General features: G+C 43.0%; 1 pseudogene; it reads right to left on the bottom strand.

The window, feature by feature from the left end:
* Nucleotides 1-835: 835 nt before the first annotated feature.
* LOC140622890 (glyceraldehyde-3-phosphate dehydrogenase-like) overlaps nt 836-15,104 on the bottom strand; it is an 88,660-nt pseudogene continuing 74,391 nt past the window's right edge.

Genomic DNA, 15,104 nt, shown 5'->3' with positions numbered 1-15,104 from the left:
TCAAAGGGTCTCTCAGCCTACTATTCACAAACCTGCCCTCTTCCATTCTAGCACACCTGGCTCCTGAAGGCAGTGGCCATGTTGCCCAGACGGATCCACAAAACAGGAAACCAATTTCCTTCTCCATCTACCCGAATAAACACAAATTTTCAAATGGAAACTCTGCATCCATTTCTTCAGCATGTTTTCGTCTCTACGTAACCTCCGTAATTCATAACCTCCATGCACAGTGTCTAACCCACTCTGAATGGAACAGTTATTGAGAACCACACAACTGATTTTATGTCTCCAGTTTGTGGTGAGCATAACATTGCTTTCTAGGGTTCCAGAAGAACAAAGAGTGGAGATGCAAACAAAACAAAATGACCTACAGTGCTATTAATATTCTATATCCTCTCCCACTTCCTCTCAGACTCAGACCTACAGACTATTACCCCTTTTTTCTTTTATTTCAATCTCATCTTTTATAATTCTTTCTCAACCCACCAAACTCAAATCTCCTCCACTTTAAGTTTTAGATATCCTACAATCCATGCACACCCTTTCCATGGACTTGCCCCTCCCTCAAACTCTGCTTCTTCTCAAACAAACTGTCTTTTAAAGATTTTATTTATTTGAGAAAGACAAAGAAAGGGAAAGAGTTGGGGGAGGAGCAGAGGGAGAGGGTGTGCTGAGCATGGAGCTCAACATAGGGCTCGATCCCACAACCCCAAGATCATGAGCTGAGCTGAAACCAAGAGTCAGATGCTCAACTAATTCAGCCATCCAGGTGGCATTCTCCAATAAACTTCTTAAAATCAGTTGCCCTATGCTTCCTCCATTTTCTTCTTGCTCATTCTTCAAAACTCCTTCCTCCACTCTGGATTCTGCACTCCTCACTCCAATGCAACTGCCCTTACCATGATGACTCCTATGTCAAAATTATCAGCACTTCACAATCTTCTTCCTACCCATTGATCACTTCCTCCTTTAAACCTTTGCCTTTTTCCTTTCCACCACAAACTCTGTTCTAGTCTCCATCCTTCCCTCCCCAACAACCCCTCTGCACATACTGGCACTCCTAGGAGTGCCTCTCTGTACAGGTTTCCCCGAGTAGAATACTTACTACTCCTTTTGTTCTCCTCCACTGTCTAGATACCTCTATCAGGTGTTGTCACATAAGTGCATATCCATCCACTCTGCTAGCCTGAAAGCTCCTCAAAGGCAAGAACCAAGTCTTCTTCCTCTCTCTGTCCCCTGACCAACCTCCCCTCACTCTTTGCATGGTGCCCCAACACATAGTGTTGTCCAACAGATGTTTCTAGAATGAACAATTGGTAACCAAATGTTATTACAAATTATCTGTATTACAAATACATACACATGTGGGCAGCCCGGGTGGCTCAGCAGTTTAGTGCCGCCTTCGGCCCAGGGTGTGATCCTGGAGACCTGGGATCGAGTCTCACGTCGGGCTCCTTGCATGGAGCCTGCTTCTCCCTCTGCCTGTGTCTATGTCTCTCTCTTTCTCTGTGTGTCTCTCATGAATAAATAAATAAAATCCTTAATAAAAAAATACATATACATGTAATATTAAGATAATTCTGTGTATATTTCCTGCAAATGAAATTTAGCTTACATATTAACCAAATAATAATCATTGTTTTTACAGTTTATTATAGTTACCCTTATACATCCAGTTCATCCAGTCTGAAAAGCTATAAAAAAAAATTACAAGGTGCTCCTTTAGCTAAAGGAGCCAGGGCCTCAAAACCTAAGTCTACTTCATGTCATAGAACAAACATCTCTAGCCTCCATAATAAGAATAAAGAAAATTTTATTATTTGGCTACTCCCAGATAAGAGAGAAAAGGTACCTACCTACCCAGCTACAGTCACCCAAAACAATAAATAAATAATAAGGTAGAAAAAAATTAAGATGATGATTACTTCCTGACTCTGAGGACCATGTCTATTAGTAAAACATTATATACACAATGAATAGAAGATCATTATGAGAAGAATTGTTAAGAAATGATCATGGTAGTGCAAGAGAACAGTTTGATAGTTAGACATCAAAGGAAGAAAAATGCATCTTAAAAAAAGTTAACTTCATGGAGAAGGATGCCTCTATCTTTCAGAGAAGTCACTCTCAACTCCATCTATAACTTGGATAAAAAGACCCATTCCTAAACACATGCCACACACAATTCACTACTCTTCATTCAGGTAAGCACAACTCTGGAGCTCAGAAACCCATTCAATTTCAACTGCAAGATCTCCAGGTCACCCAGTGTTTACGTGTCTGGAGTAACAGAAGATGTCTGTGAGGACCAAATTCTCTCCATCTCACCCAGCTTTTGAAGTAAGAGTCTGTATCAAGGTGGCCACGGAGGGGGATCCCTGGGTGGCGTAGCGGTTTGGCGCCTGCCTTTGGCCCACGTCGGGCTCCCGGTGCATGGAGCCTGCTTCTCCCTCTGCCTGTGTCTCTGCCTCTCTCTCTCTCTCTCTCTCTCTCTCTCTCTCTCTGTGTGTGTGTGTGTGTGTGTGTGACTATCATAAATAAATAAAAATTTAAAAAAAAAAAAAAAAAGGTGGCCACGGAGGTAACAGCAGCTCACAAGCAAGGGGGCAGAAAGATCAATATTATTTTTGTTGAGAAAAATAAGCCAGCTTTTTCCACGTCAAAAGAACAAAAAGTTCTCATGCCTGGGTGGCTTGTTGAGTTAAGCTTCCAACGCTGATTCCGGCTCAGGTCGTGATCTCAGGGTCTTGGGATGGAGCCCAATATTGGGCTCTGGGATCAGATCAGCAGTGCTGGGCTTGGGGTGCTTTCCCTCCCCTTCCGCTTGCAGCGCCACTGTGCATACCTGGGCCTTCTCACGCTCTCTCTTGGATGGATGGATGGATGGATGGATGGATGGATGGACGGACGGATAGATAATAAATAAATTTTTTTTTTTGGCTGGGTACAGTATACTTTATTGATGGTACATGACAAGGTAGGGCTCCCCAAGCCCCTCCCCTTCCTCGGGGTCTAGGATATAAATTGGAGGTCAGAAGATTCTCAGTGTGTTGGGGGATTAAGTTGGGGCAGGGACTCCCCAGCAGCTGAGGGCCTCTCTTCCTCTTGTTCTTGCTGGGGCTGGTGGTCCAGGAGGCTCTTACTCCTTGGAGGCAATGTGGACCATGAGGTCCACCACCCGGTTGCTGTAGCCAAATTAATGGTCATACCAGGAAATGAGCTTGATGAAGTGGTCACTGAGGGCAATGCCAGCCCTGGTGTCGAAGGTGAAAGAGTGGGTGTCATTGTTGAAGTCACAGGAGACAACCTGGTCTTCAGTGTAGCCCAGGATGCCCTTGAGGGGGCCCTCTGATGCCTGCTTCACCACCTTCTTGATGTCGTCATATTTGGCAGCTTTCTCCAGGCGGCAGGTCAGATCCACAACTGACACATTGGGGATGGGGACATGGAAGGCCATGCCAGTGAGCTTCCTGTTCAGCTCAGGGATGACCTTGCCCATAGCCTTGGTGGCGCCAGTGGAAGCAGGGATGATGTTCTGGGCAGCCCCTCGACCGTCATGCCACAGCTTCCCAGAGGGGCCGTCCAGTCTTCTGGGTGGCAGTGATGGCATGGACGGTGGTCATGAGGCCCTCCACGATGCCGAAGTGGTCATGGATGACTTTGGCCAGAGAAGCCAAGCAGTTGGTGGTGCAGGAGGCATTGCTGGCAATCTTGAGGGAGTTGTCATACTTCTCGTGGTTCACGCCCATCACAAATATGGGGGCACCAGCAGAAGGAGCAGAGAGTATGACCCTCTTGGCCCTGCCCTTCAAGTGAGCCCCAGTCTTCTCCATGGTGGTGAAGACCCCAGTGGACTCCACAACATACTCAGCACCAGCATCACCCCACTTGATGTTGGCGGGATCTCGCTCCTGGAAGATGGAGATGGCCTTCCCATTGATGACAAGTTTCCCGTTCTCAGCCTTGACCGTGTGGTGGAATTTGCCGTGGGTAGAGTCATACTGGAACATGTACACCATGTAGTTGAGGTCAATGAAGGGGTCATTGATGGCGACAATATCCACTTTGCCAGAGTTAAAAGCAGCCCTGTTGACCAGGCACCCAATACGGCCAAATCCGTTCACTCTGACCTTCACCATCGCCTCCGGGACGCAGCAGGCACTGTACCAGAAGATGTGGCTGTCTGTCGAAAGGGGAGGAGCAGAGAGCCTAAATAAAATCTTTTTTTTTTTTTTAATAAAATCTTTAAAAAAAAAAAAAAAGTTTACTGTAGGTTTCTAGGAGTACAGGGAACTGGAAAGTGACAAAGCACCAAGAAAACATGATATACCTTGCAACCGAGTCCCTGAGCTACCAGAGGAGGACTCCTAGGTGTGTCCTATGTCCCCTCTCTAGAGTCGCTTATCTGTCATTGGTAGCACCTGTAACATTTGCTGGTTAGAGAGAAATTAAGTCTCATTCACTGCAACTTCAGCGTTCTCCAAACCAGACATCAATGCATTCAGTGGCAAAAAATTACAATGAATCTCCAAAGAAATAGGAGGTTGTATAAACGATGAAATAGTATTAGCTCTTCTTTTCAAAAAAACAAAAAAAAAGGCTCCAAAGCAGCATAAATGAAAAGAGAGATTAAACAGATGTTAGGGTTTTGTGTAACAGTTCAACCAGACCTCATTCTCTGAGATGGCTGAACTAGAGGTGGGAACGACACGGCCCCACCAAGGAAAACACCACAGACCAAAGTCTGCCAACCACCCAATAACTACATCTGAGTGCCTAACATGGCACTTCAGAAAGAAAGCCACACACACAGGGACACCGAATTTGACATGATCCTCGACCACGGGGCTAAAAGAGGAGATGAAGCAAAACAAAAACACAACACAGACTCCCAGTTTATTCCCATTTATTCGCCATTTACTCCTAATCTCACACACTCAACTCTTGACATGAATGACGCCCGGTTTATCGGTATCAGCACTTCTTGGTCATTACCTATCCAAGAATCCAATACAAAGTGATGCCCTCAATTTTCAGATACCATAAAAGATACTTATTTATCACAGTATTTTTTTTAAGATTTCACTTATTTATCTGTGAGCAAGTGAGCACAAGTGGGGGTGAGGGGGGCAGAGGGAAAAGCAGACTCCACGCTGAGCAGGGAGCCTGAGTCGGACTTGATGCCGGGACCCAAGATGAGGACTGAAGCCAAAGGCAGATGCACTCAACCACACTCCACTGACCACGCCACCCAGGCACCCCAACATTTTTTTTAAACAGCACCTGCAGTCTTGCCTGTCGGAAAATACTACAGGATCTATGCTGATCGGCATTAGAAGGACTCAGTTTATCATTTTGTTTTGTTAGTTTGCCGTAGTGACTGAAAGGGACTATTGAAATACACTTGGGCACAGGATTAGTTGGGTTGTTTTTTTAAATCCTAGATAGCAATCAAATTGTGAGGAGGAAAATATAAACGAAGGTAACTTTTTGGTTTGAGCATATAATTACATTCTTTGTTAAGAATGTAAGCAGACAAGAATCTCATTAAATATTTGGTGCTCTATTTGCCCCTAAAACTTATCAAATCTGAAGGCATAATCCACAATGTACAATCCTAACACTGCAAAGCACTGCAGAGAATGATAACATTCCAGACCAAAAGGTATCTCAACTAGTTATCTGAGCTAACCCCTGCCTCCAATGCTGAAGCAGTCACGGAAATTGACAGCAGCATCATTTTAAGGAATATCGTGAATTCTAGTTTTCCAAGAGCCAAATGAGCAGTGAAGCAGGAGTGACAGGAAGTGGATAAGAAATATGAGGACACGGAAGGGAATGGGAATTAAAAATAAAAGCACCATTTTGTTCAATTATACATATTACTTACTTGTTCAAAATCAAGCACTAGTAGTTCATCTACCTCCCAATCAGTAACTATGTTAGCTATTCCTGGGAACCAAAGAGAGGGGTCACCAGACACCACTGTCCTAAACATTCAGGGACGTAACGAGACTCACCGTGGAAGATTCTAAGAATGGCAAGAAGCAGCTGAAATAGTAAGAGATGTACTTCATTCATTCAGCATCTTCAAATACAAAGTATTCTCTAAAAATTTAATATGAGGGGCACCTGGGTGGTTTAGTCAGTTAAGTGTCTCACTTGAGCTCAGGTCATGATTTTGGGCTCCCTGCTTAGCAGGGAGTCTGCTTCTCCCTCTCCCCCTGCCTCTGCCCCTTCTATCCCACTCATGTCCCCTCTCTCTCTTATCTTTAAAACAAAAATAAATAAAAATTAAAAATTTAATTTGAGATAACTGGATAATAACCTATCTTTAAATTATCATTTGTTGACTATGCTGGATTTATTTATTTTTTTATTGGAGTTCAATTTGCCAACATTTAGCATGACGCCCAGTGCTCATCCCAAGTGCCCCCCTCAGTGCCCATCACCCAGTCACCTCAAGCCCCTGCCCACCTCCCTTTCCACTACCCCTTGTTCATTTCCCAGAGTTAGGTGTCTCTCATGTTTTGTCACCCTCTCTGATATTTTCACTCATTTTCTCTCCTCTCCCTTTCTTCCCTCTCACTAATTTTTATATTCCCCAAATGAATGAGACTATATAATGAGACTATATATTGGAGAAGACTTTGTCCTTCTCCAATTGACTTGAATACTTCACTCAGCATAATACCCTCCAGATCCATCCATGTTGAAGCAAATGGTGGGGATTTGTCATTTCTAATGGCTGAGGAATATTCCATTGTATACATAAACCACATCTTCTCTGTCCATTCATCTTTCGATGGACACCGAGGCTCCTTCCGCAATTTGGCTATTTGTGGACATTGCTGCTATAAACATCGGGGTGCAGGTGTCCTGGCATTTCACTGCATCTTATCTTGAGTATGCTAGATTTAATGTAAAATTCTATTTTAATGCTGGCCACCAAGTAACCTTTTGTGGCAATCCTGATCATTCATTATAAAGCAGCAGCAGCCTGGGGGACTGATACTGCAGGACTGTTTGCCTCACAGTAATGAACACTTCCAGTTATTGCTTTGATGTGTCTACTTTCCCGCTGTCACTCCCCGCCACCCTCACCAGGCTTGCTTGCCCCTACTTTTCCCTGCCCTCCTCAAATTTGCTAACCCCACTTCTTAGGCTCCATCTCCGGCTCCTGCTATTCCCTCGACGACTCACAGCATCACCTTTGCCAACATGGTTATCTCACCAAACTCTCTGATCTGTCAGTCTGGTAGCTGAAAACACATCTTTCGGTTTATTTTAATTTGCATTTTCTTACCATGAGTGGGTTGAGCGTCTTCTCACAAGTTTAGGAGCCATTTGCATTTCTTTTTCTGTGAACAGTCTGCTCCTAGCCTTGGCCCATTTTCAATAAGGTTGTTAAAACTCATTACATATATTGGCAATTTGTTCTCTGTAATAGGAGTTAAAATCCTCTCCACCAACCCCCACCCCATGTGCCCAGTTATTTGTCTTTGGTTATGCTGTTTGCCAGGCAAAAATTCTTAATTTTTATGTAATCACATTTAATAGTCTTTTCTTTTATTGGGTTTTACAAAATATTTAGAAAGATCTTCCCCCTTTTGATGTTAGAAAACAATGTAGTGGTGTTTTGTTCTAATACTTTGATAGGGTTTTTAATTTTACACTAAAATTTTGACTCACATGGACTTTAACCTGTTACACAGTATGAGGCTTGAATCCCACTTTTTCCCCCAGATACTGACTCTACTTGTGCTAACATTACTGATGAACAAATCCATCTTTCTCCCAATGACTTGAAATGCTTTAGAGTTTTTTGCTTATGTCATGATCCCCTGGTGCTTAGGATTTCTGGTATAATAACATTGATATAAAGTAGAGTTAAGAGTAGTTGAGACAGGGATCCCTGGGTGGCACAGTGGTTTGGCGCCTGCCTTTGGCCCAAGGCGCGATCCTGGAGACCCGGGATCGAATCCCACGTCGGGCTCCCGGTGCATGGAGCCTGCTTCTCCCTCTGCCTGTGTCTCTGCCTCTCTCTCTCGCTCTCTGTGTGACTATCATAAATAAATAAAGAAAAAAAAATATTTAAAGAGTAGTTGAGACTTAAGGCATTGCTTTGCAGCTTCTGAAAGGATCAAAATTTACTTTCTCTATAAGGTCCTTGGGACCGGTATGGGGGACCCGTGTTCCTTTATGTAACTAGCAAGCAATAAGTGCTTAATGAATGTTCTTTTTTTTTAAGATTGTATTTATTTATTCATAAGAGACACAGAGATAGAGGCAGAGACACAGGCAGAGGGAGAAGCAGACTCCACGCAGGGAGCCTGATGTGGGACTCGATCCCAGATCCTGGGGTCACGCCCTAAGCCAAAGGCACAGGCTCAACCTCTGATCCACCCAGGTGTCTCAATGAATGTTCTTTGAATGAATACTAATCTATATTTTTAAGGACCATGCATAGATTGAAGTTCTCTTAGGGTTTAGAAAAGAGGTGCATCACTGTTGATTAACAATGTATGTCTTCAACCAAAGTCCTTCAGTCTAGTCAGTATCTAGTAACATCACTAGAGTCGATGAACATTTAATCACAATTCAACTAGTTACATTACAACCAGTATGGAATATGATTCAGCAGTTTCTTAGAAAACAGAACATAAATCTACCCTAGGACCCCCCATTTCAAATCACTCCAAGGTATTTACCCAAGAGAAACGAAAACGTATGGCCACAAGGAGACTTGTACATAAGCGTTCATAGTTTTATTTATAATAGCCCAAAATGGGAACTATACAAGTATCTGTGGACTGGAGAAGTCATGAACAAATTGTGCTATATTTGTTTGATTAAAAATCAGTCAGCAATAAAAAAGGAATACGTTATATGCAACAATGTGTGTAAATCTCAGAATCATCACATTGTGTGGGAAAAGATATGAGGATACATACCACATAATCCTAATTGTAGGCCTTTCAAGAACAGGCAAACTAATCATGGTGACAGAAATCAAACCATGGGTCCTTGGGGAGGGGAAAGAGAGGAGAAAAGCCCTTTCTGGAGTGATGGTAATGTTTTAGAGCAGCTATCTTCAAGGTCCTGTCCCTGAACCTGCAGCATCTGAACTGCTACAAATGGAAGTTCTCAAGTTTCTGCCCCAGACCTACAGAATCTGAAATTCTGGGGGTGGGCGCAGCAGCCTCTGCTTAGCAAGCCATCCTGGTACTTCTGAAGCATGCTTGAGGCTGAGCACCTCCACTCGGTTTGTGGCACATTTACACAGGTGTGTAAATGTTAAAGCTCACCAAAGAGTTCACTTAGGATCTGAGCTTTTAAGATTTGAGAGAGAGAGCGAGTGTGTGCACACACATGCATGAGAGTGTGATGTGGCACAGAAGGACAGAGAGAATCCTCAAACAAGCTCCCTGGTGAGCACAGAGCCAACTCGGGCCCAATCCCAGGACCCTGAGATCATGACCAGAGCTGAAATCAAGAGTTGGCTGGCTGGCCACTTAGCTGACTGAGTCACCCAAGCACCCTAGGATCTGAGCATTTTATAAGTAAACTATACCTCAATTTTTAAAATTTAGATATAATTCTTTAAATATCTTTAACCCCCCCCAAAAAAATAAAAATATAATCAAATAAATAAATAAATATCCTTCACCCAAATGTGTCTCCTCCTCCTGTTTTCCTGACCTTGATAAGTGGCAAAATAATCCACCTAGGAGCCTGAATAACCCACCTAGGAACTTGAATCCCTTTTTTACTCCGTACCCTCCTGTCCTCCACACAGTCAACCCCCTCCTCGTCCAGTGCAGTCTCTACAATGCCAGAGCTGTTGCCCTTCCTGCTGCTTTTTAAAAGACCATGGCTCCCTTCTATCTATCTCAAGCATGAAGTCTACACTCCCTGGCAGGGCACCAAAACCCTCCAGCAACCTGGTCCCGGCCCAACACATCTAATCTGACGTCAGGCCACTGCCCCCTCGGGCTTCACCTCAGCATGGTCAGGGTACTGCTAACCTGCTGAGCATGTTCTGGCCTCCCAGCCTTTGTTCAGGCTGCCCACATCTCCCCCATGCCACCTCTCCCACTCCCCTGCTCCGTCAGTGCTAGCTACCCATTAAAACCCAGTGGCAATATCACCTCTTCTGTAAAAGTTCCCTATCCTCACAACCCAGGCAGAAATCACTGCTCCCTGCTCCATGCTTACACTTTTCCTTCTTTGGAGAATATAGATCAACCTGCGTCTCTCTTTTTTTCACGCACATTTCGTTCTTAAAGGCTCTTCACTTTTAGGCAATCTCTTCCTATCGTTCCCTACTTATGGCCTTTCAGTAGGTCCTGATTGCCTACCAGGTGAAATTCAAATTTCTCAGCAGGAAGTTCAGGACAAGCCTATTGTCATGCCCCTGGCAGCTCTAACATCTCTCCCACCTCCCCCTGCCGTTTAGTCAAAGCCGACAGCCCTCAAAGGACCAGGCTCTCCATGTGCTTCTCCTCCTGCCTAGAACTTCCTCCCCCCTGACCACTTCCTCTTTCTTCATCTCCTCCTCCTGTGATTTCCTGTGAAATCGAGTCCCAGCGTCACACTACAACAGCGAGTAACTGGTCATTAGGTTGGAGAAGTAGGAACAGACAACACAGAAGATCAGAAGCCAGGTAAGCTGGCATCAGAGCAAGAAGGAAGAGGAGGCGGAGCTGGGCCTTCTCTGCAGGTGCCGGAGAAATCACAGTGAGTACAGTGCAGCATCCCCCCACCCCCAGCAGCTCAGTTTAGTGGAGATTGGACAGACACACAAACAAGTCTCTACAACTCAGTGTGTGACCAAAGGATGCTACTAGACAAAGACACACAAGACAGGACACACATCAAATACATAAAGCCACAGATTTACGGGAGTTGTGAGATGTAAGCAAAGCTCAGAAGTCACAAAGAATAAGATGCTGTTGACTCCAGCACCATCAGAGCTATAGAGTATCAACTACTAAATTCCTGTTGAATTATGCGCCCTTAGAAAAGTCATTTAACTCTTCAGAGCCTCAATTTCCCAATTCCAAAAGAAAAGAACCTGGTCAGATACGGAGGTTTCCTTTAGCACTAAAATATTCACAAACCAAAGCAGAATCCTAGACACTGAACAAATACATGGACTTTTTCACAGGAGTAGAAAGGAGAGTGACTTTTGAATATTCAATTATAAGGGTAACCAAAAGCAATCAATAGATGGAATTTTATGTCATGTCAGTGAATAGGACATTGAATTTTCAAATCCTGAAAATGGCAGCTCAAAATGGAACTGCTGACACAACCTCCACCATAGTAGCAAATGCACGACCATCATCAGGTTGTTATGGCAACTAGAATACTTGGGTTAAAGAGAGGAAGAGAGTCTGTGTGTGCGTGGCAGATTCTCTTGCCATTCCCATCAGAATTATTTTTAATGTTTTACATATAATCTCAAACTATATTCTTCACTTAGCACATAACAAGCCTCCTGTTAATGTTTTGGAATAAACAAGAAAAATGGGCTTCATAAAATTGGCCGGGGGGGGGGCTAGGGGAAGGTCAAGGAGTACCTAGCCAACGTCTACTCCCAATTCAGCTTAATATACCCCCTAAGAAAGCTCCCCTTACCTCTCCTAGTGAAATTAGCTATTTCCTCCCACATGGAAGACCCACTTTACCTCTCCTTCTCTAACAGCTTTAATACCTGACCCACTAAAGGGCAACATTGTTCATTTATATGCTTGTCTCCCTCAGTCCATGTCAGCTGCTTGGAAACAGAGTTTATCCTTAGTTACCTTTATACATCCAGTGCCTAGAACAAGGCAGTTATTGTAGGTGTTAAAATGTTCAACTCAGAACTGAAGAATCAACCCTATCAAATTATAAATATGAAATCTCTCTACAGGAACAATATAATTTTTTTACCTTATCAAATGTATTTCTTGTAAAACATATTTCATTTTTCTTATTATTCATAAGAATTTCTCCTAGGAGAGAAATCGAGAATTTTTTTAAAAGATTTTATTTATTCATGAGAGACACAGAGAGAGAAGCAGAGACAAAGGCAGAGGGAGAAGCAGGCTTCTCACAGGGAGCCCGATGCAGAACTCGGTCCCAGGACCCCAGGGTCACGACCTGAGCCAAAAGCAGACGTTCAACCACTGAGCCACCCAGGCGTCTCAGAAATGGAGAATTCAGTGGTATGGAGAATTCATGGAAAGAACCATAGGCTGGGATTCTGATTCCAGGGATTCTACTGTTCAACATACTTCCTATTAATCAGTCATAAGATCTGCCTCCTTGGGTAAATGCCAACCTCCCTGATGCTCAGCATTCTCACCTAGAAAATGAGGTGTCTGTGCCATCTAAGAGCCCCTCCTGTATAAGAACCTGTGTAACCAATACATGTTTTTAAAGCATTAAAGAAATATGAACATGTTGGAATGCCTGGGTGGCTCACAATTGGTTAAGCATGTGCCATCGACTCAGGTAATGATCCTGGGGTCCTGGGATTCTGCTTCTCCCTCTCGCTCTGCCCCTCCCTCTGCTGTTCCTCCTCTTGTGCGTTCTCTCTCTCTCTCTCTCTCTCTGATAAATAAATATAATCTTAAAAAAGAAAAATTTGAACATGTCAAAAACCATTCATGGAAGGTTTTAAGAAAATGATTCTCAAGCACATTTCATATTTAGAGAAGAAGTGGAAGCATACATGATATTCATTCCTAGAGTGGCTTTTTCCAACCACACCACATACAGGGAGATAATATTTATCAGTTTCTTTCCTACCTCCCTGGAATACCTGCAAGGAGAGAAGTTACAATGAGTACATGTTGCATGTAAATAGCAGAGACAAAAATAATAATAATAATAAACAAAGTGAGGTGAAAAACCATCATGTGAAACACAGAAAAAGATTTCTTTACAAAGGTAACACTTCAGAGTATATGGATTCCCACATACAGAGCCTGTATTCTTTCACATGCCTCAAGTTTTTGAGAAGGTAAGAATTCTCAGATCCAGTCATCCTAGTCAATATTCTCTCTCTTGATCTTCCCCTTCCCAAAGCTGCTCCTTCTCCAGCTTCCCCCCATTTCAGCAAATGGCATCTCCAACCTCTTACTCAAACCAGACTTGAGAGAGTCATTTTCAACCCTTTACTCTCCATCATACCCCGACACCCAATTCATCAGCGATTTCTCTTACACCTCCAAAACACTCTTCTAATCTGTCCACTTCTCTCCTTTTGCATTGCTACTACCTTAGCATAAGGTCAGGGACTAAATGTTTGCTGCCAAAATTCTTACAGTGAATCCCTAACCCCCAGTATGATGATATTAGGAGGGAAGGCCTGGGGTGGGAGGCAGCATTGGGTTCAGATGAGGTCACAGCAGTGGAGCCCCCAGAGGAAACTCCAGCATCCTCTCTGTGAGGACAGAGCAAGAAAGCAGCTGTCTGCAAGCCAGAAAGCGAACCCTCACCAGAACCTGGTCATGCTGGCACCTGATCTCAGACTTCTCAGGCACCAGGACTATGAGGAACAAATGTGTGTTAAGTCACACAGTCTCTGGTATTTTAGTATAGCAGCCCAAGTTAAGATAGGAACCGTCATATTTTGCCCAGATCATTACAATAATCTCCCTACTGCTCTACCAATTTCTTAATTTCTTACCATACCCACACAGGACTCAAGAGAGATCTTTTAAAAACATAGCAAATCACGACATACCCCTGCCTAAAACCTTTAACTTTGGGCAGCCCTGGTGGTGCAGCAGTTTAGTGCCACCTGCAGGCCGGGGTGTGATCCTGGAGACCCGGGATCGAGTCCCACATCGGGCTCCCTGCATGGGACCTGCTTCTCCCTCTGCCTGTGTCTCTGCCTCTCTCTCTCGCTGTGTCTCTCATGAATAAATAAAAAATAAAATCTTTAAAAAAAAAAAAACTTTAACTCCCCCCCTTATCTGTCTACGTGTCATTACACAGTTATGATTATTTGCACTTATTCATGCTCACACTAAAAATGCACCTACTATTTCTCACTCATAGAACTCTACCCTAGAATTTATCCCAAGCAGCTTATACTACCCAATCCTGGGGCCCTTCTTTTACTCTGTCTTTCAAATAATTTACAAAAACATTAAATGCAAACTGTCTCAACTCCTGGAATATGCCCAAAGTTCTTCCATTCTAAGAACTGATGTCTCTTCCTATACTTTTCTTGCTGGCTCAAATGACCTATTCACATAAAGGCCCCAAGATTATTTATATAGTTAGCTATTTATTAAGGTTTTTAAAACAGAATTTAAGGTATAAACTTAGTCATAATATATTTTTTTAAATCTAAAATACAACCTCCACTTGTTTCTAGTCACCAGTATATTTATTTCTAAAACCAAGCTACCTTTTCATCAGTAATTGTTCACCTAAGTATCCAAGTATTCTACACTTTTAAAAAATAGAAGGTCTCTAATCTTTAATGATCAGATTTCCCTCTAGAACTTTCCTTACAGATAAAAGACTAACAAATTGCCATGCTTCTCCAATTTCAGCCTTAACTTCTTTTAAAACTCACAAATGCTATTAGTTCAAAATATCCACATAAAAATGCTTGTGAAATGTGTAACCATTAAACTGATAACTACTGAATCAAAATTTGGGTCTTCCTAATAATGGAACAGACACCACTAAAGAGACAACCACTCCAAACAGTTACACTGTTTTGTATGAAAAGGAAAAATTGCACTAAAACATATTGTGTAACATGGATGGTTGGACATTACCCTGAAGTCCCTTCCAGCACTAAAATTAAATTAAATTCCATAATAATAATGACAACTGCCAACATTTATTGGGCACTTGCCCTCAATGTCCCACGCACTATGTGAGGAGCTTTTCATGGATCATTCACAGTATGTCTAGAAGCACATTACCATGAGACACTTCCCCATTTAAACTCCCCTAACATACAAGGGATTCAAACAGGACACAGATCCTTTCTAAAAAATTTCTCTGGTATAAAGGAAAAATTGATACAGAAGGCCCTAAGTTATGGGGCTTGCTTTGTTCCCTGGGATTGGGAGAAGCTGACTGCT

The sequence above is a fragment of the Canis lupus genome, chromosome 32 (genome assembly GCF_048164855.1).
Source record: "Canis lupus baileyi chromosome 32, mCanLup2.hap1, whole genome shotgun sequence".
NCBI classification, from domain to species: Eukaryota; Metazoa; Chordata; class Mammalia; order Carnivora; family Canidae; genus Canis; species Canis lupus.
The sequence above is the reverse complement of the archived record's forward strand: the minus strand, read 5'-3'. Positions and strand labels throughout refer to the sequence as shown.